This window comes from Apus apus, chromosome 3 (assembly GCF_020740795.1).
Source record: "Apus apus isolate bApuApu2 chromosome 3, bApuApu2.pri.cur, whole genome shotgun sequence".
Taxonomy (NCBI): Eukaryota; Metazoa; Chordata; class Aves; order Apodiformes; family Apodidae; genus Apus; species Apus apus.
In genome coordinates, this window is record NC_067284.1 from 76,943,378 (window position 1) to 76,969,451 (window position 26,074).

The 26,074-nt window shown below is 56.8% G+C and overlaps 1 protein-coding gene across 6 annotated transcripts in view; it reads right to left on the reverse strand.

Moving 5' to 3' along the window:
* The window catches only part of SLC29A1 (solute carrier family 29 member 1 (Augustine blood group)), a 34,640-nt gene extending 9,001 nt beyond the window's left edge, over nucleotides 1–25,639 (reverse strand). Inside the window, exons 1-2 of one of the 6 annotated variants that reach the window (XM_051613906.1) lie at nucleotides 25,083–25,639; nucleotides 18,771–18,935 (exon numbers count right to left, since the gene is read on the reverse strand). The gene's annotated coding sequence lies outside the window, so the exon portion shown is untranslated. Of the gene's footprint in view, nucleotides 1–345; nucleotides 423–4,739; nucleotides 4,877–13,698; nucleotides 13,791–13,985; nucleotides 14,026–18,770; nucleotides 18,936–24,255; nucleotides 24,300–25,082 lie in introns of those variants that run through there. The other 5 variants (XM_051613907.1, XM_051613910.1, XM_051613908.1 and 2 more) reach the window with 5 other exon arrangements.
* Between the last annotated feature and the right edge of the window lie 435 nt (nucleotides 25,640–26,074).

Consider the following 26,074-nt stretch of genomic DNA (forward strand, 5'->3'; position numbering starts at 1 on the left):
AAACAACCCAAAATCTCCTCCCAGCAGCCTGACAGTGCCTCTGTGGGCAGGAGATGCTCCAGGCCTTGGCCCTGGATTAACAGGTAGTTTTGCAAGCACAACTGCCACCCCCTCACATGGGGAAAACCCACCGGGCCACAGCTTGTCTCCAAGCAAACAGATCTCACCCAAAACTGAGGGGAGGAGGATCTCACCCAAAACTCCAGCTCCCCCCGTGGGTTCCCAGTGAGCCATCAACATGCTGCCCCCTTTGCCCAGCCAAGCTCCTGGCTCCCGTCCCAGATCCCCACCAGGTCACATAGGTGACCCAAGAAACAGGGGCAGGGACGGACCCCACAGACATACCTGGGGAGGACGGAGCCAGGGGAAGCTCCGTGTTCAGTGTATTTGAAGGCAGTGTGTGCCCCCCCTTTCTGTACCCCCTTGCTCTTGGGGGTGAGCGTCAGGCCCCGGCTCAAGTCACGGGGGCTGGGGCCATGTGGGTCTAGCGGCATCCAGGGAGAAGAGGTGTCGGGTACCACAGCTGGCACACAGCCCGGCCCCTGCTGCCCAGGGATGGGAGGGAAGAAGGGAAGAGTGTCATGGAGGAGGTGGCAGGCGCTGGTGGGTAGCAGGGAGGAGGTGAAGGCAGAGATCAGGCTCCAGGGGTGCTGGGGCAGGGCGCTGCGTGCTGCTCCACCACGCTGCTTTCCCGGCTACCTCCTGCTTCCGTCTGGAGAGCGCCCACATCCCTGCGTTAGGAGCCGGACCTCCTCGGCAGGCACTGCCTGCCTACCCAGCCGCAGCCTCCTGCCTGTTCTGTTTGTTTTCTGTCTCACTTCGCTAAGTGCCTCCTAATTTTCCCCACAAAGAGCAGTGCCTGCCAAGGGGTGCACGGGTCAGCACTCATTACGGCAGGAAATGCATCCAGCCGCCAGCTCTTATAAAAACAACCTTACGAGAAGCAGAAAAGGTCACATGAACCAACACCAGCAACAGGTGGCAACCTGGCTCAGGTCTGGCAAGAGCAGCCCTACCGTAAGGGATTAGGGAACAGAGGCCACCCTCCAGCCACCAGGATGGTGCAGCACAGATCTAACCACCTCCCAAGAGAGTCTCCTGATGTTTAGCCTGGCCACCAGCATGGTGGGAGCACAGCCTGGAGGACAGGAGAAGCTATGCGGAGTCTTGGAGCAAGGACATCCATTTTGTACCTGGGCTCAGAGCTGTCTGTCTCATCCCCTTGGAAGCTATGTGTAAGCAGAAGGAGAAAGAAAATAAGGAGTGAGCTTAACAAACAACAGGTTAGCACTTCCGAGCAGGTACAAACAAGAGATGGCATAATTTTAATTGCCCATTCACGGTGCACAAGGACCTTGACAGACGCTGAGTGACACCTGTGGTATTGGGCCATGAGCAGCCCCATTGCCAGCCAAGCCCTGCAAGCCCACAGCAGGACCAGCCATCACCAAAACCACCTGACCTCTTCAGAAAAACTTGCACTGGAGGACAGCCACGCCTGCAGGCAGCCATTTGTCACCAGGCTTTGGAGATCTCCCTACCTCTCCCTCCCCCTCCCCACACATCAACTTTTCCCATGCTTCTGCTTCACCCACGGTGAGCACAGCACACGCTTGGCTTTCCACTTGAGCAATTTCATGGCGCTGGGTAGGTGTGCTATGGGTTTATACCCAGAAACACCAGCTCTTTAAAGAAAAGCCCTTTATGTCACACCAAGTGTAGCACCATCCTTGCAGTCCCTAGACAAGGGGCTTACAGCAGGCCCACTGGCAAGCACCCCACATCCTGTCCCCCTACTTGTAGGGGATCACTTTGCAGGGGTAAGGTCAGCACTTCCTCCAAGTGTGGCCAAGACAGGGCAGGGCCAGATGCCTCCCCAAGCTTCACCCCATCCCCTACATCCACTTACTCCCTTGGGTGACACCAGAGCCTACCTGGCCCGAAGACTGATCTGGGAGCCCACTGAGTTACCTGCAGGTGGGATACAAGCCCAGGATGGGTATGCAATTCACATGAAGCCCTGGTGGTCATGACTCAGATGGAAGATGGGAAACACTCCGAGCCTGCTTGCTACATGAGATTTCACGTACATGGCTGAATTCTAACCACACTGCTTGTGGGTCCTCCTACCTTGTGCTGGGGTCAAGCGAAACAGCCCCCAGGGCAGCGTCCAGCCTGCCTCCACCTTCAGCCACCAGCTGTGAGCACACTGTGTTTGTATTTCACAAGACGTATGAGTGTGTGCAATTGTGCATCCTCAGCACGGCACTGGGACTAATGCAAGCCCTCCCAAAATAAGGGGAGGTACCCTGGATCAAATCAGAGGGCAGTCTGGCTCAAAAGCTTGTCTCCATCAGAGGTCAAAATCAGATGCCAAGAAAAGGTAACTGGGGTTTAGGCATAGACTAGCACTCCAACTGCTCCCTCATGTGAGGGGCATGTTGATGCATTTTGCAGCCCACGGCAAGTTTCGCTTCTGTGAAAATTCTTCTTCCTCCTCCAACTCAGGAGTCTCTGCACAAAGGCAGCCTCTCTCCTCATGTCCAGGGCCTTGACAAGGGCTCCCCCACTGTCAAAGTGTGGGTGAGCATTGGAGTGGCTTCTTGTTTTCAACCAGGCCTGGATTGTATCCACCCTGGTGCACATTTGCGAAACAGCTACATTCTAGCTCAATTAGTCATCTGCACAAGGCTCCACAACTTTGGTCCTCCGAGTTGCTTTCCTCCTGGCATTCCCTGGATCCCCTCAAGGTGCTGTGGCTGGGAGCACACAAGGACTGCGAGGAGGCGAGTGCTGAATTTGAAGAGTAGCACAAAGCCTTCCAGCTTTGTTTCTGCTTTGTCACTCACCGAGATGATTCGAGGTGTTTTTTCTGCGCACCGAGCCATCTGAAACAGCCCCGGGCCTTGCTGCAAATGCCTGGCTCAGTGTGTAATCTTTGTGAATTTGGGGCTCCTTCCCCCATCTATCACTTGATATTTATCTAAACTGAATTTCATCTGCCTACTGCCAGGTGATGTAATGGCCCTCTGTACTCTTCCGAGCTGGCACTTGCCCTCACTAACCTGAGTAATCTAATCCCCTCAGCAAGCCCTGTCATCTCATTGCTCATTCCCTTTTCCAGGTCACTCACAAACATGTTTGAAAAAACATGGGACGCAATACAGCGATCTCTCCACCACAAAAACCGACCACTAACTCGTACGTCCCCCTTCCTGTTTTTGTACCAATTACAGAGCCATGCAAGGACCTTCCCTCTTGACCAGCCAGTTCCCTTAAAAACTGGGCTGAAAGACCTAGCTGAATGTTTTCTGGGAAGCAGCGTGGGCACCACAAGCCCAGAGTCCGGGTGAAGCACTGCACCAGCTTGTGGGTCCTTCAGCAGGAACATCCCCACAGATCCCATTCCTGTGCAGGCACCCAGGTGGGACAGCAGATTCATCAGCCAGCTTTTCCCAGAAGTTCCCTCCAGCTCTTCTTAGAAATGAACGTCACATCTTTCCCCCCTCCCAGTCTCCAAGGGCTGGGGCAGTTGTGAATGAATGACTAGAGACCACACGTGACAGCCAGCTCATGCACCCTCCCATTCCTTCTGGTGAACATCGCCTTGCCCTACTGACTTGTTGCTGTTTAGCTTTGCTTTCTAGCCTTTCCTCTGCAGATGCTCTGAGAAGCCCACAAAAGAAAGCAGGAGATACTGCTTAGGCTCTTCTGGAGCAGACAGAGTGGCAAAATCTTAATCTGGGTTTTCTGCTATGGCCTCTTTTCCTCCCATGCCCCTCCAATGGATTGTGGTAGGCTTCCCACTCCAGATGTGCTTTGCAAGCAGTTTCCATCAGAAAGCTGCTAACACTTCCTATTTACTATTCTTGTTCTCCTATCTGAGCCCTGCCTCTCTGCACTGCCACAGCCTGGAGGGTAGAAAAAGCAACCTGTGCAGCAGGCTCCCCAGGCAACATTTCTGACCTCCATGGGTCAGAAATGCTCCTCCACTCCTCCATGGGCAAAAGACAGCTCTAGACCTTCTCTGCTTTCAGGCTTGAGGCACTTGCAGCCACCACACACTCTTCGCAGAGCAGGAGGGCCGCCTGTCCCTGCTCCCAGCACACGCCCGCTGCCTGGCTGCCTGTTATCCCTGTTATCTCGGCTGCCGGGTGGTGCGGGGGGAGCACTCAGCCCCATGGTGTGTTTCAAACTGCGCACACCAGCCAGCTGCAAAATCCCTTATCTGGAGCATTCAAGGAGCCTTGAGAGGCTCCCTGGGGGCCCTTGCCCCTGGCAGGTAAATCGATCCGGCCAGGCAGCAAATTCCTCAGGGCCCGGCAGGACTCCAGCACTGTCCCTGAAGGGCTTCCCAGCTGGGAGACGTGAGCAGACCACGACTGGACAGAACCAGCCATAAAACCCCCCTAGGCAACGCAGCTGGGACTCTTCCACCCATCACCCCATGAGGCAGTGGGTGTCCACCCCCCTACCAGGGCTGCTGAGTGGGTTTCCAGCCATGACATATCACTGCCCAAATACCAACAAGGGGGCCCTAGCGATGGCGGCCCCATGGCTGAAAGGCACACACCTCTCTCCCCAGCACACCGTGAATGCCCAAGCCCAGGCACACCTGGCGCCTGACCAGAGAAAGCCCTTCCACACACCCATGCTACTACCCAGAGCAGAGATGAGTGTTGCTGCTCAGCATCCCATCAAATGCTGCAGGGGTGCATTTTAATGTACAAGCAGCTTACCAGAAGTTGGTCCCAGACTCTCGTTCTTGGTCACTTCAGGCCACGGGACTGCAGGGACAGTGAAGCCTGGGGAGAGGCAGGAAAAGCCCCACAAATATTGAAGCAGTCGTCTGCTCCCACGCTGGTGGCTTGGGGGTGCAGGAGGAGATACAGCAACCCTGGGAGCAGGAGCTAACAGAACGTCATCTCTCAGGAGACGTCAGAGGGGGAGAGATAAGCTGCTCTCGGGAGCCTGTTTGCAGAGACAGGATTCATAGGGGCTCTTCTGAGGAGCTGGTCTCCCTGATCACACCCACTCAGGAGAAAAGACCATTCCCTCCAAGGCACAACCCTGGTTTGCCTCTCAGCTGGTTGAGGAAGAAGGCACATTTTTCCAGTGCTATTTTTGGGCTCAATTTTTTTGAAATTTAAAAATAAAGACCATTTATTCCAAGGAGAGAGAAGGAGGGATTTTTTCAGGCCCCCACTCAATAGAGCTACAGGAAAGTCTAAAACTAGGCAGAGACCACCTCTGGGCCCTGGTCGGTGCCTCCAGGCAGCTCTCAGCACCTCTAAGGGCTGCCTGGAGATGGGGAGGGGCTGGGTGGGGGGCTGACCCCTATGGGCATGCACAGAGGCACCCACCAAGCTCATGCCACCTGGCCACTGCTTCCTGTGGAACCATCGCAGGTTCAGGGAGAATCCAGGGATGCTTTGCCCAGACCTTCATTCTCATCTAGCATCCTCTGCAGCTGGCAGCCCCCCACAGCCTGCATCCACAGGGCTGGTTCCAGTCCCCCAGTGGTGTTAGTGTGGCCAGCAGAGGTTCTGCCTGGCTCTGCCCAGTGGCCACTTAGAGGGAGCTGCTGCAGACAAGGGGTGCTCCCCCAGGGTCAGCCTGGGGGCCACATCAGGAAGAGGCACAATGGGAGGAAGCCATGTTTCCTCTTCGCAATACAGAAAACCTTACAGGACCCCACGGTAGAACAACCGGACACCATTAATGTAAAAATCAGCTGGGAGCACAAGCAGCAGCCAAAGGCAGTGGGTTGGAAGTGAGTCCTCCTTGCATGGAGGAGCCTGAGGCTTGGTGAAGCGGTGGCAAAGGCCACCATGTACTAGGACAGCCACACACAGAGGACAGAGACAATCCCAACCATGCCACAGCACAAGGCACAGTGCTGGCTCCTGCCAGCCCTACCACAAGGAGAGTGACACTCCTTATTTCCACCCAGTTGGGTGGGAAGAGGGATGCTCTAGTGGGCTGGGGCAACACTTAGGAAAAAGCCCCTGGGGCATGGCTACCAGATGCATCTCTTCTGCTTTAGTAGCTTCCCCCAGGGTCATGCTCAAGCTTGCTCAAGAGCAAGAGATGGTATCTCAGTTGACCACACCTTGGGCTGCAGCAACAGCATGTCAGAGGAACAGGGCTGAGCCTATGGGACTGTGTCCCCATTTTCCATCTGCAGCTGAAAGGAGCAAGGGTGAAATGCGGAAAAAGGAAGCACACAGCAAGATGGGACAAGTCCGAAACCATGGTCACTCAAGTCTGAAGATAAGGAGTCAATGGGAAACTCAGGGGACAGAGTACCATGGCTGGGGAATGAAAGAGAGGCAAGGCGAGTTTCTCCACACCCTGCCTTCTCCTGGGCTTGGTAGGGCCATATCTACCAGCAACATGTGGTTACCCTGAGGTCACTGCTCAGGGAGAAGTATTGCAGGAGAAAAGCAGGACTGCAGGAGGCCCTCTGCCATTGGTGGTCCTCAGGGTGCTGGGACAGAGAAGGGAGAGGATTCCTCCATCATTGCTTCATGTTCTTGGCCCGAGGACTGAGCTCACAACTGGCAGAGCTGGGAAGGAGTCAGGCCAGGAATGACACCAGGGAGCTGAACAAGCATTGACCTGTGGTGAGAGGCTAGTAGGGAAGGATGGGGACAGCTTACGGTGCAGCTGCAAGGTTCTCAAACAGCCCAGCAGTGAGGGGCAAGGCAGGGGGTGTATGGAATTACTGGGAAGTTCAAAAGCCCCTCTAAATCCTTCCCTAAGCTACATACGGAACCCCTGCTATGCACAGACCCTCTGGTGGAGGACGTTTGGAGGGTTCAGGTCAACCCCAAACATGTACCCCCACCCTAAATGCCACTGCACACTTTACGGGGGCTCCTCTCCCCCAGCAGAGCCCAAGACTGGGGCTCACTTGCTTGCCCTCAAAGCACAGCTGCTTCTGGATCAAAACCTTGCACAGGCCAGTGCAGGTGCAGAGCTGCCCAAGAGAAGAAGGGCAGGAGAAGCCAGAAGCCAACCAGCAGCAAAAGCACCTGCCCACAGCAGGCCCTGCCTGCTGCCCCCCCAGTCAGCCTCCACACCCCAGGGCATGTTAGCCTCCTGGGGGAGAGGTTCTAGTTCTAGCTGCCAGCTCTAGTTCCCCCCTTTATGGAGCAGATGCCAGATGGAAATGCACAGAGCTGGCAGCAGGCAGGACCCCAGTGGCTGAATGACATGCCTTTGGGCCATGCTGCTCCCTTGCCCCAGCCCCCCGAGAAGGTGGGAGTTGGATGGAGTGAGCCTTGTCCTTGCACCCAGAGGACTCACTGAGGGGGCTGCAGCAGGCTGCCAACCCTGCTGGGGGGGCTGGCAAAGGAGCAGACCTCATTTTGCCCTACACAGTGATTTTTCAGAGCCTGGTCTGCACTGCACAGCTACTTCCAGCTTAGTGGGGGGCAGAGGAGTGAACCCAGAGCAAGAACAATCTGATCTTCCCCTGGTACCACCATCTCCCCAGCTCCCAAAATTTGGAGGGGCGGTTCCTCCCCACTGACCAGCAGCCCCTGGCAGAAGCTGGGATGGATACGTAGGGGCCAACCACTGCCAGGCCTGTGGCGGGTCGAGGTTGGCTCCGTCCTCCGCATGTCCTCTGTGCCCAGCGGATGAGACAGAAATACCAAGGCTATTTTGGGTCCCCACAGACCAAGCAGCCTTTCCCTTGTAGGCCTGGCTGACTGTTGCATTCAGCATGAAACATCCACAGCCCTACTGGGAAAGGTGATGGGGGGCAGGGAAACAAGTTTTGGCACCCGCCACAGTCCTGTGCGGTCTCACTGCCAGCTGCCTGACCTGCCAAGAACCTGCTTGCAGCCTGGGCAGCCACAGCATCTCATAAACCCCCAGTTGGCTTCAGCTGCTAAATGCAGCCACTTCATGATGGTCAGGGGCATGGCAGCTCTGCTCCAGGACATGGGGCACATCTGTCACCCCCTCACACCCACTTCACTCCAGCCAAGGGGCACCCCACAATCCCCAGAAACAAAAGAAGGGAAAAGGGAAGGATGTCCTGACTGGGTCTATGTTGGGGGCACTCCAGGAGCTACACAAACCTGCACATTTCCCAGCTGACTTTAAATTAGGTTGAGGGGAAGATGCTGCCTGCTGAGAGCCAGGTTTGCCACGTCCTCAGTCTGCAGCAGCTCTAGAAGAGCCGTGTGGGCAAAACACACTCTGTGGACCAAGGAATGGAAAGCCAAGATGGCAGTATGCCATCAAGCAGAGTGAAGCAAGAAAAGGATTTGGAGTAAACACCCAGAGTGGAAATGGCACCTCTGGCACCTCCATTCCCTCCTTCCTGAACAATTCAGCTTCCCCAGATGTCCTGGCAGGACTCACATATGGAGCTTGAGCAAGGCTTGAAGGAGACACCTCCTTTGGAGGGAATAAGTCAGAACCCAAACCTCTTGCTCTTGGCACTGGCCTCAGCTAACCCACAGCAAACAGGAAACCCTCTATGTAGTAGGATCAGACAGGGAGAGGCAACCGGAGGCAGGAACATCACCCCCGCGTCTGCCCAAACCCCAGCAAAACAGACTCTCCTGGACAACCAACAATAACAATCCTGGCCACAAGTAGGGGAAGGGTAAGTCACATCCCCTCCACATCCCAACCCAGGTGCCGCTGCTACATCCATGCAACCAGCCACCACCTGGTGTGCCATAGCCACAAAGTCTTGGGCTGCCTGGGACTGTAAGCATCCTCAGGGATGCCTCAGGGAATCATGGAGACCTCTGCCTGAAAGCCCCCATGAGCTCTGTACCTGCCAAAACAGCACTTTGGAGAGGTTGGTCTTGGCTTGCAGGCTCTGCTGGCATCCCAGCTTTCCCTGTATTAATTTAGGGAGCAGAGGAGATGAAAGCAGCTCTGAGAATGCCCACTGGGAGATCCAAGGATAGCGTAACCCCTGTCGAAGCAGGCTGGCCACCTGGCAAGGCATCCCACCAGAGCTTGCCAGGGTGCCTGAACACACAGGGATGCTGAGGAGCTCCTACAGAGATGCTGGGTGATAGGGAGCCTAGGGGGATGACCTCTGCTAAAGCAATCCCTTTCTAGCATACCATGTCTCCCTCGCAACCACAGGGAAGGAAGGGAGGGACAGCTGGTGGTGAACAGCTTGTGTTTGTTTCTCAACAGCCAGGCTATTTGCTGCTGTTGGGTTTTGTTTCACGTCGAAGGCTCCTCTTTTGGAGCAAGACCAGCTGCAGAGCAGCCCAGGCAGGGGGAGTGCAGAGCCCTGTGGCAGCTCCCTTGACCCCCAGCAAGGCAGAGCTCCTGGCCTCATCACCCAGACACTCCGCTTCCACTGCCTCAAGGGTAACAGCCTTATCCGGGAACATGCTGGCAGATAATTCCCTGATGTAGCTGACCGCACAGTCACACTAGCCTTGTATTTCCATAAGGAGAGGGTGTGAAGATGGGAAGGAGAAGCTGCAGGGGAGGGTGGATCACTTCTTGATAGCTTAGTGGTGTTGCTGTTGGTTGGCTTCCTCCCATGTTTGATGGATAACACTCCAGTTCTCATCAGGATGGCACACAGACCTACCCAACCTCACCACCCTCAGCCACAGCCCAGGACCTACAAACCCTGATGGGCTGAAAGCACTGTGGTCCCCACGTGTTCCCCACAGCAGCAGACTCCCCAAAGGGGCAGAAGTCCCACCCAGAGCAAACACCATTGGGGGGCTCATCCACAGCACTGAGGGAGGATATCCCAGTAAAAAAAAAAATAAATAGAATTGCCTCCAACTCGGTCCTGAGGTCGGGAAAAGACAATGCCTGTCAAAGGCAGGGCAGGCATGGCAAGCAGCTCTTCCAACCCTGAGCCCCTGGCAGAACCAAGAAGGGAGATGTGCCACCAGTCCTTCCTGCCTCCTCAAGCTGTTCTCCAGGGGTAACCCCCAAGCCTAAAAGGAGTGAGCTCTCACAAGGGCTTCCCACAAGCAAACCTATAGCAAAAGTCAAACAGGGCTGCCCATGCCAAAGTCCTCATGGTCTTTGAGCTTCTTCAGGCAAGTCAGCCCTCAGCTGCAGGTACAAATTGACTCCCTGTCCCTGCGTGGCATTGGTTGGTGGCTGTGCTAGGTGAGATGAACCAGGCAGGGGTAAGGACCACACTTGTAGCTGCAGCATAGGCAGAAGTGGGAAAAGCCAAGCAGAGTGACCAAGGTGGGACACCACTCTCCCCAGCAGCCGTGCAGAAGGCTGGGGCCATCTCAGGGACAATCTGGGGCACTGTTACACATTCAGGTTGGCTTGGCCTCAGCACAGCAAGACTGATGACCCAGTGTTGCTGCCATGACTCAGCCTCAGTACATGATAAAAGCAGGCTGCTCACCGGGCGGGACACTGATTGCAAGACCCTCCCATCCTGCCACTGCTCTCAATCCAGCCGCATCCCTCCTAGCCTTGCTCTTCTCTACATCCAGCCCCTGCCTGCTTCCTCCCTGTGCAGCTTCCTGGTCCACTCAATGAATTTCCAGCTGGAAATTTCACAGTGAGATGCTTTCCCATCAGACAAGTCCTAAAGGAAATGAACTATATGCAGATCCCACTGGCAGTGGTATGGTGGGAGGAAACCAAGAAGGCTCTGTGGATATCTTCTTGATTTCCTGCTGGCTCTTCTGCATGAGCCAGCAAGCAGGCAATAGGTCTCTGCTCTCCTCTGGCCTCAGAAAAAGTCAGTGTCCCAGAGGTGAAGCCTGACTGTGCTCACCCATGGCTTAAGCAGGATGCTGAAAGAGAGCTTTGAGTACTGCATGCAGAATGACAGGCTCACTAACTTGTGTCATGGATGGTGCATGACAGCCACACATACCCAGTGCTTTAAAGGGATTGGTGAGACCAGGGAAAGGCCTGCTCCAGGTCAGAGCAGGACCAAAATGTCACAACAGTGATCACCACTGGTATCAGCAATGAAGTTACAAAGCACTAACCCTAAGCAACGGCTGCCCTTGTCTCATGGGACCAACAACCCTTGTACATGTTCCATAAGTAGCACCATGACTCCTTCCCACACAAGGACCTCAGAACCCATGTACAGCCAATCCCCTGACCAGGTCAGCAGGGTCTGGAGTGGGAGATGGAGTGCAATACTGCACCACAACCTCAGCTGGTTTCCCTACAGACCACACATCCTGATGTAAACAAACCCGCCCAAGGTCTATCCCTACTCTGCACCCCTTTCCCCATCCCACATCTTGCACACTGTTAACCTACAAAGCACTGAGTCTTTATCACTTTGCTTAATCAAATCCCAGTAGCTGTGTGGCTGATAAAACTCCTGTCCATCTGCAAATGCCTGTAGCTTGTGCAAAGTGCTTTGTGCCTGAGCTTGCTGGCAGCAAAGTACAAGCTATCATGGAGATGTGACCCTGAGAGCTTGTGGTCCTGCAGCTCCAGCAGCTCCAGCTCCAGGACAGAGCTAGGTGCTGGGGGGGGGGGCTGAGGAAGGGGCAGGGAGGTGAGCAGAGGTTGCGCTGTGGGGTTGGTAAAGAGCTGGCAAGGATGGCAAGCAAACAGCACTCTGCTGATAAGAGCACAACTCTGTTGCAGCTTCCTTAACCCTTACCAGAACTTAGATGTTACACTGGAGGATGTTACACTGTGATCTACATCTGCCCTAGATAAAGCACCAGGGCCTGCTTATCGGCTTCCCAAAGCGCATGCCTGGTGCCTTCTCAGCTTGACAGGGCAGGTGGGAGCTCCCAGGCTCACTCTGGCCCAACAGGCTGGTCCCCAGCTCTGCCTCTGCCAGTGGAGTTGGGAATGAAGCCAGGCAGAGTGAGGAAGGTGCACTGTGGGTGTAGGTGAATGGGGGCCTTGTCCTCCACACCCTGGCTTCCCCCCAGACCACAACAAAGAGGGAGACAGGTCAGGCCAGGGCAAGAACAAAGCCCATGTCTCATCTTTAAAGAGGAACAGGCTCGTTAATACCTCCCAGCCCAAGATAATGAGAGCAGGGATGCCATGATGGGGAAATGATGCCAGTAGTTAACTACGCAGTTTGGGGAGAAAAGGTGAAGAGGGATAATGCCAGGATAGTAATGTCACACTGTCCTGTGTGCTGGCGATACATTTGCTAAGTTCAGGCTGAAGAGAATTTCTTCACCCTCTTCATTCCAGGTACCTGGTAACAGCATAGACCCTTGCCTCTCGACTGCGCTAGCTGGGAGGGAACAACTACTTTGCAAACCATCTTCTGGATCCTATGTTATAGTCCTTGACGCAGTATAGAAAACATCCCTGCTCTGTGAAGACCTTCTTGGTGAGGCAAGAACAAGCCTACCTGTCTTTTCCAGCAGCAAAAAGGAAGTAGTGGGAGCAGGAGCGCTCCGGGAGGCACGTGTGTGGTGTTCGCACCGCACTGATGCTGCACCAGTGGCCCATGAGCCACACCTGGACAACCAGGAAAGCCAAGAGAAAAGCATCCCTGCCTAGTCACGTCCTGAGGCAGCTTTGTAGTGAAGGCAGGCTCAAGGGAGCCCAAGGCTGTCTGGCAGCTCACGCAGGCTGGCGAGCGGAAACGATGCCGCCAAGCCGGGATGCAGGGCAGGAGGGGAGTGGGATTTCCCATGTCGGCATTCACAGAAGTCCCTCAATTGTGTCGGCTCACAACAGGCAACTGAGGGGCCGTCGGGCTGCTTCCTGCTTCAGAGCAGCCGGGAAGTGCATCCAGCTGTGGCCAACAGCTGCATGAATTCCTCCTGCAGCCCCTAGCCCTGGGGAATCTACTGAGCTCAAGGATACAGGCTCACTTGTATGTGATCCCACAGTCCCAGGGCTTGGCTGCCACTGCCTTCCCACACAGCCCACAGCTCCACAAGCTGTTCCCAAGAGGCAGATGGGAGCGCTGGTGAGTACAGGGAAGGACTGTGCTGGTCTGGCAGTATTAGCACCTACCAGGGATGTGAAGCTCAGATTTAACTAGAGGCTCAAATTTAACTACAGGAGGGGGGAAGACAGCACAAAAGGCCTCCAGACAGAGATCTCAGTGCTCCTGCCTGGACCAATCTCTCCATTAATGCTTCTGGTTTGCTCAGGAATGGAAAGAAATGCTTACTGAAATCTTCCACAGCATCCCACAGCCAACTGGGAGCATTTTCTTGAGCAGGACCTGCAGCAACCCTGGCCCAGTGGCTTTGCTGCCAGCCACGAGCCTGACATGCACAGCAGCACATGGTGCCCAGCCCATGCGGTGGGTCCCCACAACATGCACCCAGCTGCAACACCCCAGCAGCCACTGTCATGCCAGACACACGACTGAGCGCCAGAGATGCACATCCCTGCAGCAGGAGGACCGCTGGCACAAACCCCTCGGTGGAGTCCTGCATCCCAGGCATCACCATGCTTCCCATCCCCAAAACCCCAGGCTGTCTGCTCTGCTTCGCATCCCCAAAACAACACGCACTTTCCCCCCTTCCCCCCAACAGTAACTACGAAAGGCGATTCGGAATTGGGAAGAAACCCCTCCGTCTTAAAAGGCAGCATCTCTGCATCACCCCCTCCCCGACCCGCCCTCCCCCTAAGCTGCTGGCGCCGGATCCTGAGCTCGCAACCCCACCTGACTCCCAGCGGGAGCTCCCCACGCACCCGGCAGCTTTGAAACGCTGCTGGAAGCACCGGCAGGCTGCAAGCTCAGCGACTTTGAGCCAATACCTTCAATACAGGCGCCCACAGCTGCCCCCCCGCTCCTTGCCCGCTCTGGCGCCTTCTGTCCCCGATGCAGATCGGAAACCTCCTCCTCCTTCTCTTCCTCCCTCCCCGCTACACAAACTCCTCCTCCTCCTCGTTTTGCCGCCTTCAGCGCCACGCGGTTCGGGCTTGGGGTGGGGGGCGCGGCGTGTTTTCCCACTCCCCCCGCTCCCCATCCCCGGGGAGGAGAAGGGGAAAGATGCGCCGAGACCCTCCGCGGGCACCGATACCCAGCCCACGGGTGAACCCACCTGCCCCGCGCTCTTCCACGCCGCTTAATGCTCACGGACCTCCCTCCTTCCCTCTGGGCTTGCCCGCCCCTGGCTCCCCCCCCTTTCCGCGCCTCCCCTCATCCCCACGCCCTCCCCGCAGCCGGTGGAAGGGGGAGCAGCACCCCTCCCACGCTCCGGAGTTGCACCCAGCTCCGGGTTTGCATTAACACCCATGCATTAGTTAACGTTATAGCGCTGAAGGGAGCTACACAGAATCACAGAATCGTTCTGGTTGGAAAAGACCTTGAAGATCATCCCGGCCAACCATACATTATCTTATGGCTCTAACTGGAGTGCAAACTGGCCCCATTCGCTAGGTCCATCGCTTGGCCTCCATGCTGCATCCTAATCCGGGCAAAAACCCACTCTGCTGTCAGTCACCACTTCTGTGTGCAAACATACACATCACTATCTCAAGCTACGCAGAGGGCTGAAGACAGCTTTTTGTGCTGTGCATTCACTGAATCATAGGATGACAGAATGGTTTGAGTTGGAACTGACCTTAGAGATAATTCCAACCGCCCTGCCATGGGCAGGGACTCCTCCCAGTAAACCAGGTTGCTCAAAGCTCCATCCAGCCTGGCCTTGAGCACTTCCGGGGATGTGTTCACGGTGCTGCTACACGGGAAGGCAAGTGATAGGCAGACTCCTCTGAAATTTACAAATTCCCCTGTATCTGGAGGATGTAAATATCCTCTGTATCCAGTATTCAACGGGCAGGCACGGATTCTAAGCTGTGGTTTTTTTTCAGGCTGCCCATCTCAAGGCACCTATCTCTCCAGAATAGTTATCTACTTCACTGTGATAAAAGCCAGTTGTTTCGCTTAAGTGCATACGTGCAGGAGGACTCGAGGTACTTTGTCCCTCAGCAAAGGGAAGTGCACCTGAATTCAACCTCATAACCAGGTGGTTAAATATTCTGTAGAAATATTTTTTCGGTTGCTCAGTGTTTCAAGGTGCTTCCGGCGGGAGCACAGGGCCCTCCTCACTCTCTTCATTCAGTTACACCATGTGGCCGCCGGCAGCGGCACCAGGAAGTCCCCACAGCAGCTTCAACTGTGAAAATGTTTGCTGTGTTAATAAACAGCCTGAGAAAATTCACCACAGACAGCCATCAGTTAGAAATTAAAATCACAAGTTAAAACACCCCCGAATGCTCTGGCAGATTCCTGTCCTCACAATCTCTCAGTGAGATGATCTCTAGCAGGCATCTCCCTGCAGAATCCAAGCACCGAGCTTGGATTTTAAGACAGACCTGCCTAACACTGCCACGTAAGCAAAAAGTCCCCAAAGCCTGAGAAAAAGCAATGGGGCCAGGGGTAAGACACCTACTCAGTGCTTTCTGAGACACAGTGATGACACTGTGGAGTCTCACCCTCAGGAAGCAGTGTCTTTGCCGTCCTGCTCAGCGGCAGCCTCTGCTGCAGGACCTCCCCCTCTGCCGTGGTGCTAGGTATTTGTTGCAGTTCTGGGCTCCTGGGGTTAGATGGTAGGATGCACTGACAACACAAAGTGAGCTGCAGACAGTGTTGTCAGAGAATAAGACAGGAGGTTGCTGTCTTAAATGTAAGATTCTTATCAGATCAAATTAAATTTAAAAGCTCCCATCTCAAATTAAGCTCCTGCTGTGTCTCCCAGGCAATGATGGATCCAAGCCTTGGGCCTGCCTTTCTTCAGCCTATTTTCCCTAAGCCTTTCCAATCTGGAAGGTTATCTTGGTGAGCTCCTCTCCCTCCCCCTTCCCCTCTCCCTCTCTCACTCCCTGTCTCTCTCCTTTCCTTCCTTCCACCTCAACAGAAATGGAAAAACATGAAGCAAGATCACTTCAAAATACACTGGGACAAAAAAGCAAAATAGAGGTCACCTGTTTTGGGATGTCTCACGTATCCTCCTCTCTGGCTTTGAGATGTGTCATGCTGTCACCAACAGACCCCTAAGAGCCCTCCTGTCAGTCCCTGGGACCTTGACACAACTGCACCATGAGCCCCAGGTTTCCCCTTGAGATGTCTGTAGCAGCATCGAGCTAAAATTTGTACATGGCTACAACTGTATTTTTCTGTGAAAGCTCCAACTTTAGCACAGGCTAAAAGCTGTGAGAATGGATCCCCCAGGGACTCCCGAGCATGGTGTCCAGACTGGTGGTGCCCAGCCAAACTGCCACTATGGTTTGAGAGGCCAGGACACGGCTCTCAGCATCAAGAGCCTCAGACCTCATCAGGAGGAGAAATGCCACAACATTTACCTTGGAGTAAATACTCCAGGAAGGCTTCTCTTCAGGACAGCGTGGGTGTTGCCATTGCCTCACCTCAGGCTTTCAGAAGCAGGGTGCGTAGCACTTACCATCACTAAAGTATGGGATTAACTGTTCTCTCATTCACAGCTCTGGTCCTGTCTGGAATCAACATCTCTCAATAGAAATGTCTGGCAGTGGAGACAGGGGGTTTGAAATCCATTAGCGCTGAACAGCGTTGCAGCCACCATGACCGCAGGCAGTCAGGAGGCCAGCAGATATACCCGAGGGGAGAAGAGGAGACAAGCAGCTTCCAGCTCCTAAGTACAGCACAGGCTGCCACTGCTTCTCTGCAGACTTGTGCAGCTACCCATCACCAACGTGCAGGATAGGCTTTGGGGCAAGCAGGAGACCCAGAGCAAGACAGCCACCATGGACTGAGGAAGGCAAAGGCTGGGAGAGAGTGTCCAGTAACATCCAGCCCTGGCTGGTGTAGGGCAGAAGAGATTTCACCCACAGGTGTCATCTCAGGAGAGGCACTTCAGCCCCCTGGGGAACACATTTGTCCTCAAAAGGGATACACAGCCCTTGGGCTGCTTGATGCCAATGGCGGTGTGTGGTCTCAGGGGGGTGACACCTCCTCTGTGAGGAAAGGTGATAAATCCCACAGCTGATGACAACTCACTTAACTCCCCACAAACACAAGCCCTTGCTGAAGGGCTGAGCTGTCTTGCTTCATCTTGGCATGTTGCATTGGCCTTTCAGAAACCCCCTGCTCCCAAGTTCCTCTCAGGTTATCATGTTGGCTTTTGCAACTATAACAACAGGCCTCCCAGAAGAAGAAAACAGCTACAAAACCGGTTTCTGCTGCAAACTGGAAACAGCTGGTGCTTTGCCCAGTGCTGGTACTGGGCCCACCAATGACTGACAGCAATACGATACACAGAGCTAGACGTGTCTCCCTTGTGTAATTTGGGAAAGGAGAAGAGGCAGCATCAAGCAGGGCCTGGGGGCTTGTTGCTCTTCCACCCTTTCCATCCCCGAAGCAGCAGCGTGGTGCCAAAATATGCTGCTGCTGTTGGCAGATCACTGTGCTCCCCAGAGCAAAGGCAGAAGGCACAGCCCTGCTTTCCTGGAGGAAGGCAGCCCGCAAAGCCTTTCCCTTGCATAAGGCTGGAATCCCATGGACATGCTCTCCAGGACATGCCATTGGGGCTCAAGCTGCTCAGCCCTTCAAGTTTTTTTTCTGAAACCTCAGATGTGTGCTGCAGGCATTTTGACACCATCACCTGGAGCCCAATTTGTATGCTCTGCTCAAAGCTAGTGTGTAACAGGCAGAACAGGCAAAGTGCTCTCCCTTCAGAGGTGCTTGCTGCCAAAACTTTCACAAAAGCTGCTTTTTTTTCCCCCCCTCCCTGTAGCAATTCCCTGCCTCAGCTAAAGCAACAAAATCCAAAAGAGGAAAGCAAACAAACAGCTGGTTTGGAAAGCAAGAGCAGAAAGGAAGATTTATTCCAGGCTGTGGGTAATGCATCACGTGAGCTGGAGGAATATTTTCCGTGCCTCTTGGGCAATATTTGAGTTTTAGGGCCTGAGGAGGTAGGCAGCATTTGCAGGCACTTAGTGTTGCCAGGATCCTTTACACTTGGCACCCACATCAACCGTTTTCCTTGGTGATTTGCAAGCACTTTGCAACCATACATTAACTAACCCACCCTCGTCTCAGCCCTCACCTACAATGAGATTTCCCTTTCCCTCTAATGCGCCTGTGGTAGGGGCTGGGGAAACTGAGTCACAGTGAGGCTGAGCTCAGGGGACTCTATGTCATCCAGCTCCCTTTTCCACTGCAAAACCACCCTTCCCTTTGCAAGCACCAGCCATGGCAACAGCGTTTCCCTGCTGCCCACCCCTTCTCCCAGAGGAAGGCAGGGGAGGGTCAGCTGAGAGAGCCTCTGTGCTGGCCCTCAATGCCACGGAGCTGAGAAACATAGAGCCAGTGTGTTTAAGAGGCCGAGCAGGCAGGCAGGAGTGGGGTGGCAAGCAGATTAGCAGCCGTATCCGATTCTCTGCACGTGTGACAAGGCAGCGGAGCACTGCCGAGCTGGGAAAGGGGGAGAAGAGGCATTTTAATCAGTCACATGGAGGGAAACACAGAAGATGCTGGACCTCTGTCAAGTGCCAGCAGGTTATTAACCTATTAGCCAATGGGGAGAAAAAACTATTATAGACTCCTGAGAATCCAGTTATAACGAGACTGCAATGATCCTGGACGTTTTGATAGTCAACAAAGCATCTTGGCCTGTTGCTGAGATCAGCGAATAGCTCAGGGACTGTTTTAGTATACTTTGCTGCTCCCTCATTGGCCATGGCTGACCCCAGAACAGGGTCCTGGCTGCCGAGTTGCTGGCAGACCCTTGTTGGGGTGAGAGTTCTCCAGTTGTTCCTTGCAGGGCTTCTGATGGTGACCCCCTGGGACCTTGGTGCCCTGCCCTATGTTTTGGAGTGAGAGGTGGTGGGGCGGAGGTGATGCTTACCTGATGGCCTGAGCCTGGCTGGGATGAGGTGGGGAAGGAACAGGCTGCGATCCCCTCCTGAGGCTGCCCGTGGCAAGGAGATCCAGCCAGGCACGTCACCGCTCGCAGGGAGCCATGCAGATCTCCAGCACGTCACCGTCCCTCTGCTTCCTCACACGACACGACCTGCAGGGACAAAGTCAGGCAGCTGCCTGTGACTTCTTCACTAGTGGGCTGAGGACAGCAGGAGCTTGCTGCCAGCAGAGGAGCAGCCCTGGGCAAAAACTTGCTAGGAGAGGTAGGGAAGAGGGAGGCACCTGCTGCCAATCAGCCCCACTGCCTCCCCACACTCAGCATCCCCCCTTGCGGCTAACACCGAGATGCAACAGGGTGACATCGCTACCCCCAAAGCACTTGAAGCTCCAGTGGGCAAATGGGCTGGAGATTGGCAGGGAAGGGCCTTGGCCCCAGGAGCCTCCAGCCTGGTGGTGGAGCCACGGATGTTTTCCAGCTGGGCAAGCAGAAACAAACCCCATTGTCTGCTGCACTGGAGCAGCTCAGCAAGGGGCCCAGGGCACCCATGGGGCTCCCAGGGGCAGGTGTGGGTGGTAGGGTCCAGCCAAGCTCCAGCCCCACTCACAGTGCTGGAGGGGAGGGCCTGGTGCCCCATGGGGCAGCTACATCTTTGTGATGTGAGGCACAGGATGCAAACCCCTCTGTCCAAGCAACTGCTGAGGGTCTCCATTCCCTGCCACCTCCTGGCGTGATCTTTCCCACAGCAATCCCTCACTTCTCCATCCTCTGTTTCCCTCCGTGCACATCTTCCCTCCCTCCCTGAACTGCTGCTGCCCTCTCCTCAGCTCCAGCCACCCATTTGGTTACTCTTACAAGCATTTACTGCCTAATGACACCAATTAGCTGTGGAGTTGCTGGGTGGCTAGTTATTGAGTGACAGCCACACAGCCACTGGCCAAGGGTGAAAATGTTACCCCTGCAGCAGGCAGTTTCCACCTGCCGGGGGCTGTACTGACACCTGGGTAAACTCAAGACACACAGTGCAGGCTCCCACTCCTACTGGAGGAGCCAGCACTGGGCAGGGATGCCCTGCAGCATTCAGAGATGGCAGCCACAAGGCACGGGCCAGTGGGAGCATCCAGGGTCACCCTGCCATGATCTCACACTTGGTGTCCTTGGTGAAGGATGGAGCTGGCATGGGTGGAGGCAGCCACACTATAGTTAAGGTCATCTGGCCCATTGAAGCAGTGCCTGGGACACATCCTGCTCCTTGGCTGGCAGCACCAGCCTCCCTCAACGGAGCACAGCCATTGAGGAAGGAGCTGGCTGGCACCCAGCCACCCTCGTAAAACACCACGGGAGAGCTGCAAGCAGCTGGGAACCAGGGAACCTGGCAGGAGGAAGCAGTGCGGCAGCCACTGTGTGGTCCTGCTCCCCTTGCCTCCCCAAAGCACATCCACGCCCGAGCAGAGCCAGGTGTCTAGCGGCTCCCCGGATCTCCAAGCGCCATCTAAAAGGCAGATTAAGCCCTTCTGGACGACAGCTGAATCCCAGCCCTGAGGCGGAGCCTGAAGCTATGACTCCCCATCAGCCTCTCAAGGCACCTTGGTGGCAGCCGGCAGAGCCACTGGAATGGCCTGTGACTGGAGGCTGCCCACCCTGTGCAGCAGGGCAGGGGCAAGGCACCCACCAGCTCTCCCAGCCAGCCCAGTCCCCCGGGTGGGCTCTGTGGCTGCTGGCACTATGGGGACCATGGCACTACGGGGACCATGGCACATGGCCATCTGCAGAGAAAAGGGCTCCAAACATAGCCCCAGGAGCTCTCACGGCTGTGCTGGTCCCAGGCTGTGCCTGACCCAACAGTCGCTGGCTGGTGTGGAGGAATTTAGCTCTGTGCAAACGTCTGGCACGGCTGACTAAATCCTGTCTGCAGACTAAGTCCGGCCCGTCATGCTTTCCCCCTTGGGCGAATCAGCAGTGGAGCTGTGGCTGAATGCTCCCAAACGCCCCCCAGGGAGGTCCCTAGGAGGGCCCTTTCCCACAGCTTCCAACAGTACCAGCCCTTCATCATTTCCTCTCCTTGCCAGTCACGCTTCCACAGGTTCCCAAGCCGAAGTGCGTCCCCCAGGCCACCCGGCAGAGCGTAACCATGAGACATCAAACGAAGGGCAAGCCGAACCCATGACCAGCAGCCTGGCTGCCCAGCTGTTGCTTGGACTGCCCCCCCTCCTTCCCCCAGCTCCTCTGCAAAGCTGACCAACCACCCACGGGCAGAGGAAGCGTTAACACAGCCCAGGGAGAAGGCAACCCTTGGGGGCTGCTGTACCCCTCACTCGTGGGGAGGGGGGACACCCGCTGGAGCCTGCAGTGCCCAGCACTCATACTGCTGGGGGCTCCCTGGCTGAGTTTGGCTTTCCCCGCAGGGGAGGCACCCCCTTCTGGCCCCTGCCCACGCTGGCTGCAAATCTGCCTGACCCCGAGAGGGGCTCTGCTGGGACCACCCCGCAGCGCAGCGGCAGAGCACCCGCAAACTCAGCGCCGGGAGCCGAGCGAGCCCGTGCTGCCCCCTGCTGGCGGCGGCCGGGCGCTGCCTCCCCCCGCTCGGCGGCGGGCACGGGGAGCGGCGGCCCCCGGGTGGGCGGCCGGCAGCTGTGGCCCCCCTGCCCTCCCGTGACCGGGGAGCACGGGGAGCCCACGGGGAAGGGCTTAGCCGGCCTATAGGCTTAAGTGGCTCGGCGACATGCGGGAAGCAGGGTGGGAACGCAGAGGCATTGGCATGCTCCCAAAAGTGGTCGGGGGTTTCCTGAGCCAGGAAGCAGGCTGAGCCCCTCCTCGGGAAGGGGGTTAGGGAAGTACAGGCAAGGACCTAAGCGCTGGGACCCCTGGCTCCACCGTGAGGCAGTGGGCAGGAGCACGGAGATGGGGGCATCACCTGCATTGAGAGCTGGGTGCACAAAATGGGACCAGGCACCCCAAAGTGTGGGCAGCTATTAGGAGGGCTTGTTGAGTGTGCTGTGCCAGCCTGTGGCTGGGCCGCAGAGTGGAGGCTGAGAATGAGCAAGAGCCAGGAAATTTGGGAGTTAAGCAGGGAAGTCCAATAGCTGAAGCTCCAGCTCCTGGATTGAAGGTGGTGGAAAGGAGCAGGGCAGAGGTTGCCTGTAGGTAACGCCATGGAGAAGGGCAAGAATGGTGTTCAGAAGCAGATTTCAGAGTCCTGTCGTCATCCAGGATCACATGAGGACACAAGACAGTGACAGTCACCCTGAACAAGACCTGTCCTGTGGAACTGTGATTGCAGCTTAACTGCAGGCTACAGAGAAAGGGGCTCTGGTTGGTCCCCTGGGAGCCCTGAGTCTCACACGGATGGAATGTGACAGGGAAAAGCACTGGGTGCACCTCCTCAGCTCAGTTCACTCCTCAGAAGGCAGCTTGCCTGCTTCTTCTGCCACCCTTGCCTATAAAGGCACCAAGGAGCATCCTTGCGCCTCTTCCAAGTGCCAAAGGGACAAGAGGGACTCCTGGTGACACCTTCCCAGGGGCCCGTGGCCTGAGGCTGACTCCACACATCCATCCTCAGCTTACAGGGACTCACAGACAGTCTCCAGGGAAACACAGTCTGCTGTGCTAACACTGCGGCCCAGACCCAGTAAATCTCTTTTTTGGCAAGCCAAAAGGGGAAAGTCAGCCCTGACAACAGCAGTGGCTGACTTCCCATGAAGACCCCCCTTCTGAGGAGGAGCTGCAGGCATCACCTACTCCCTGCCTTCTCCACTCTTCCCACAGGACCTGCCATCTCCAGTGGGTGCAAGCAAGCGTAAAAGCCTCACCTGGCTTTTGCTAGTGCTGTGTCCTGGGATGGCAGAGCTGGGAAGCTTTGCAGCAGGGCTGTAGCTGCAGTCATAGAGGTGCTGGGATCCCAGTAAAAAGCCAGGCTTCTCAAAAAGAAAAAGAGCTCCACAAAAGCCTGGCCCCAGAGTGGCTCATGGCTGCTGGCAGCTCAGATCAGGGCTGCCTGCCCTGATGCAGGGCAGACTGTTCTGCTGCCGGCTCCCCCCATCCCGCTGCTCCCAGTGCCACCCAGCTCGCCTTCAGGGACACTCCAGCTGCTCTTGGCAGGGAGCGGAGGCTCCTTATATGTCTGTGCATGAGACAGCCGGTGCAGTGCAAGCAGGCCAGCAGCAGCACTTGGCTATGCTCCTCCATCGTGCCTCCTGCACCGGCTTGGGGACAGATGAGTTTCACCATCTCCTCCCACCTAGCTGTGCCAGCTTCCCTTGCTCCCTACCTTTCCTCATACATCACAGCCACTACAGAGCCTGCTCCCTCCCCATGGCAGCACCAGGATAGGAGCAGAGAGCAGCAGTGGGGACCTCCTTTTCTCACTGCCTGTGTGAGACCTTTACTGGAGCAGCCGAGCAGCTCCATGACCTTGAGAGGCCCCACGGATGCAGGGGCAAGGGCCATGCCGTGAACCCTGCCTGGCCTGTACCTTTGTCTCTCTGTCCCCTGCACGCAATGTCAGGCTGCGGCAAACAAGCTTTGGGTTAAGCCTTGGGCCCCAGGGGCAGCTGGGTCTTCTGCACTGCGCCAAATCATGCTGAGGGCAGCTGGGGAAAGGCGCCTGGGGAGGAAGGAGCTGGATGGGGAATGGTGCAAGGTGGGCTCCCAGCTTTTAGCGGTCAGGCTACAAATAGAAAGGGTCATGGGAGAGTGCCCAGCTATGGGCCAAAGGGCCTGTGAGAGGCGGACAGGGCAACAGAAGAAGCCTTGGCAGGGAGGCAAGGGGTGGCACAGTGCCAGGGCCTCAAGGGACAGGAAAGGCTCCCTGGTGTGTCCCCGGCAGTGCAGGCACCTTGGGGGCTATATAGGAACATGTAGGTCTGATGGGGGAGGGAGGCAGTCAGCAGTAAGGGAAGGCTGGAACTGACACAAGAAGGTGACAGAGGATAGCAGAGATGGCTGTGCCAGTTCTTGGGTGACATCCCCATGGGCAAGGTAACCAAACACCCTACCCAGCTGGTGGTGGGAGGGTGGGAGGAAAGCATGGCACTGTCCTGATGCCAGCCCTGTCTCCTGGGACAGAGATACAGCTCCCCCTGCCCAACCCTGGGGAGGTTCCCAAACAGCGAGGCAGCGGCAGCAGCATCTAGTGCAGGTAGGAATGCTGGGGTGAGCACACTGAGGTCAACGCACCCGTCAGACAGCCTCCCACCCCAGCACCCCAACCCCAGCTGCCTTGCACTTCCACAGGATGGGTGCTAGGGCTCCCTGGGAGCACAGCAGCCGCCACTACCTGGGTCGCTGCTCTGCCCTAGCACCCACCCGCCCCCGTGGCAGCCGGCACTGGCCATTAACCCCGTGCCCTGTTTACAGCCTGCAGTGGCAGTCCCCATCTGGCTGACATGTCCCAGCCCATGGGACACAGTGCAGAGAGCTCCCGCCTGGCCCAGGGTGCCCCGAGACAGCCCAGGACACAGCCACGCTTGCTTACATGTTTTTTTTCCGGAGCTGGCAGGCTTCTTCCCGCGGTGCTGCTGGCTGACAGGGCAGGATCCCACGCGGCTCAGGCAGAGCGCTGCCAGCAATGCTGGCCCGGGGCTTGCCAGGTCCTAGCGCTCTGCCTGCCACGTCAAGGACACAGAGCAGCCGGGTGCAGGACAGCCCTCACCCCAGCCCAGGACAGCCCCGGTGCCACCGACACTGCACCCCGGCGCTCCACCCCTGCCTAGCCCTGCCTCGCACCCCACTCTGCCCCATGGCACCCACATTTGTGAGAGGGATGCTGCTGTGGTCGCCCCGCTGCCACGGTCCTGGCACTGGGATGCTGTGTGCTCTGGCTTTTCCCAGCACTGGCCCTCCTGCTCCTGCACCCTCTTGAGAACCCTGCCCAGGGGGATCCCTGCCCCAAGAGGGGGCATTGCCATGCTGTGAGTTTGCCCAGGCGAGGAGGGCAGGGTGCTGACAGCCAGCCCCACCACTGCTGTTCCCCCCTTTCACTTTCCCCTGAAGCAGGTTCAGGCTCCGAACCCTCCTCGCAGCCACGAGACTGGAAAGTTCCAGGTCCTGGTTGGGTTCCCAGCCTCTGTCACCCCACGTTGTGGGGGAGCAAGGTGGTAGGTGATGGCTCCAGGAGCTCACCACAGGCCCCCGGCTGCAGGGTGACCTTGCAGCAGGACAGCAGCGTAGTCAAAATGAGGAGGAGATACCTGCTTGGCGGGGGAGGGGACTCAGAGCTGGACCCCCTCGCTGGTGCCCTGAGCACGGGACAGCAGGGCCAGCACTTGCTCCCCTCACCCCCTGCCTGCACCCTGCCCTTACCTCGCGGGTTCAGCTCTCCTGGTGCCAGTCGATGCCACCTTCAGCCTCCTCGCTGCCTGCTGCCAAGCGGGGTCGGGGTTTCGTGGCGGCGGGAGCGGGGTGCGGAGGCTCTGGAGCCGGAGCGGGTTTCAGAGCCCAGACGCTGGCTGGGGCCGGCTGAGCACGGCTCCCGCTGGCTCAGCAGGTGGAAGCTGCAGGCACGGGCGGATTAGCCGCGGGGGGAAGTGGCTTCTGCCATAGAACTGCGAGCGGGATTCGTCAGAAGGTTGCAGCGGGGCCAAGCGCCAGCACAGGGAAGGGAGAGAGGGGAGGCTGCGGGTGGGCAGCTGCCCTCGGGGGACAGCACAGCTTGTGCAAGCACAGCACTGGGCACATAGAGTGGTGCTGGGAGTGCCAGAGTTGTCCCTGGGATGGGGGCACCTGTCCGGTGGCACATGCCAGCCCATGCTGTTGTGCTGGACTCAGGCCATGGTGGGACCCACCACGGGTCTGCAACAGCCCCCTGGGGCCGGTTGAGGGGCCCTCAGCAGAGCACCCCGCACCCACTGCCCCCTCCGCCGGCCCCTCAGCTGCTCAGGAATGAACTGGCGCCTGCCACCGCCTGCTCTCCTGGTATGTACGGCTGGAGCCACGAATCGGCCTCCTCCCCAGCCGGCCAGGGCTGGCCCCCACCCAGGGCATCCCCCCGCCCCCCAGCCCCAGCTGCCCTCTTGCCTCTTCCCATTAAGGCAGCCCACTAAGCCGAGCTTCAGAGCAGGAGGAAAACAGGTGCCAGAGCCAAGAGCAATGAAGCCGAGTGGAGGGGGGGAGGCTCAGGGGGAGCACAAGACGCTCATCCCCTACCCCCGCATGGCAGCACCCCTTGCCGGCATTTCCTCCCACCCCCTCCCTAGGACCACAGAGAAAGCCCCTCTGCAGGTAACGCTGGTGTGTCCACCTCCACCTGCCGCCTGTCCCCAGCCCTGGGGACACCACGAGAAGGGAGGAGCCGG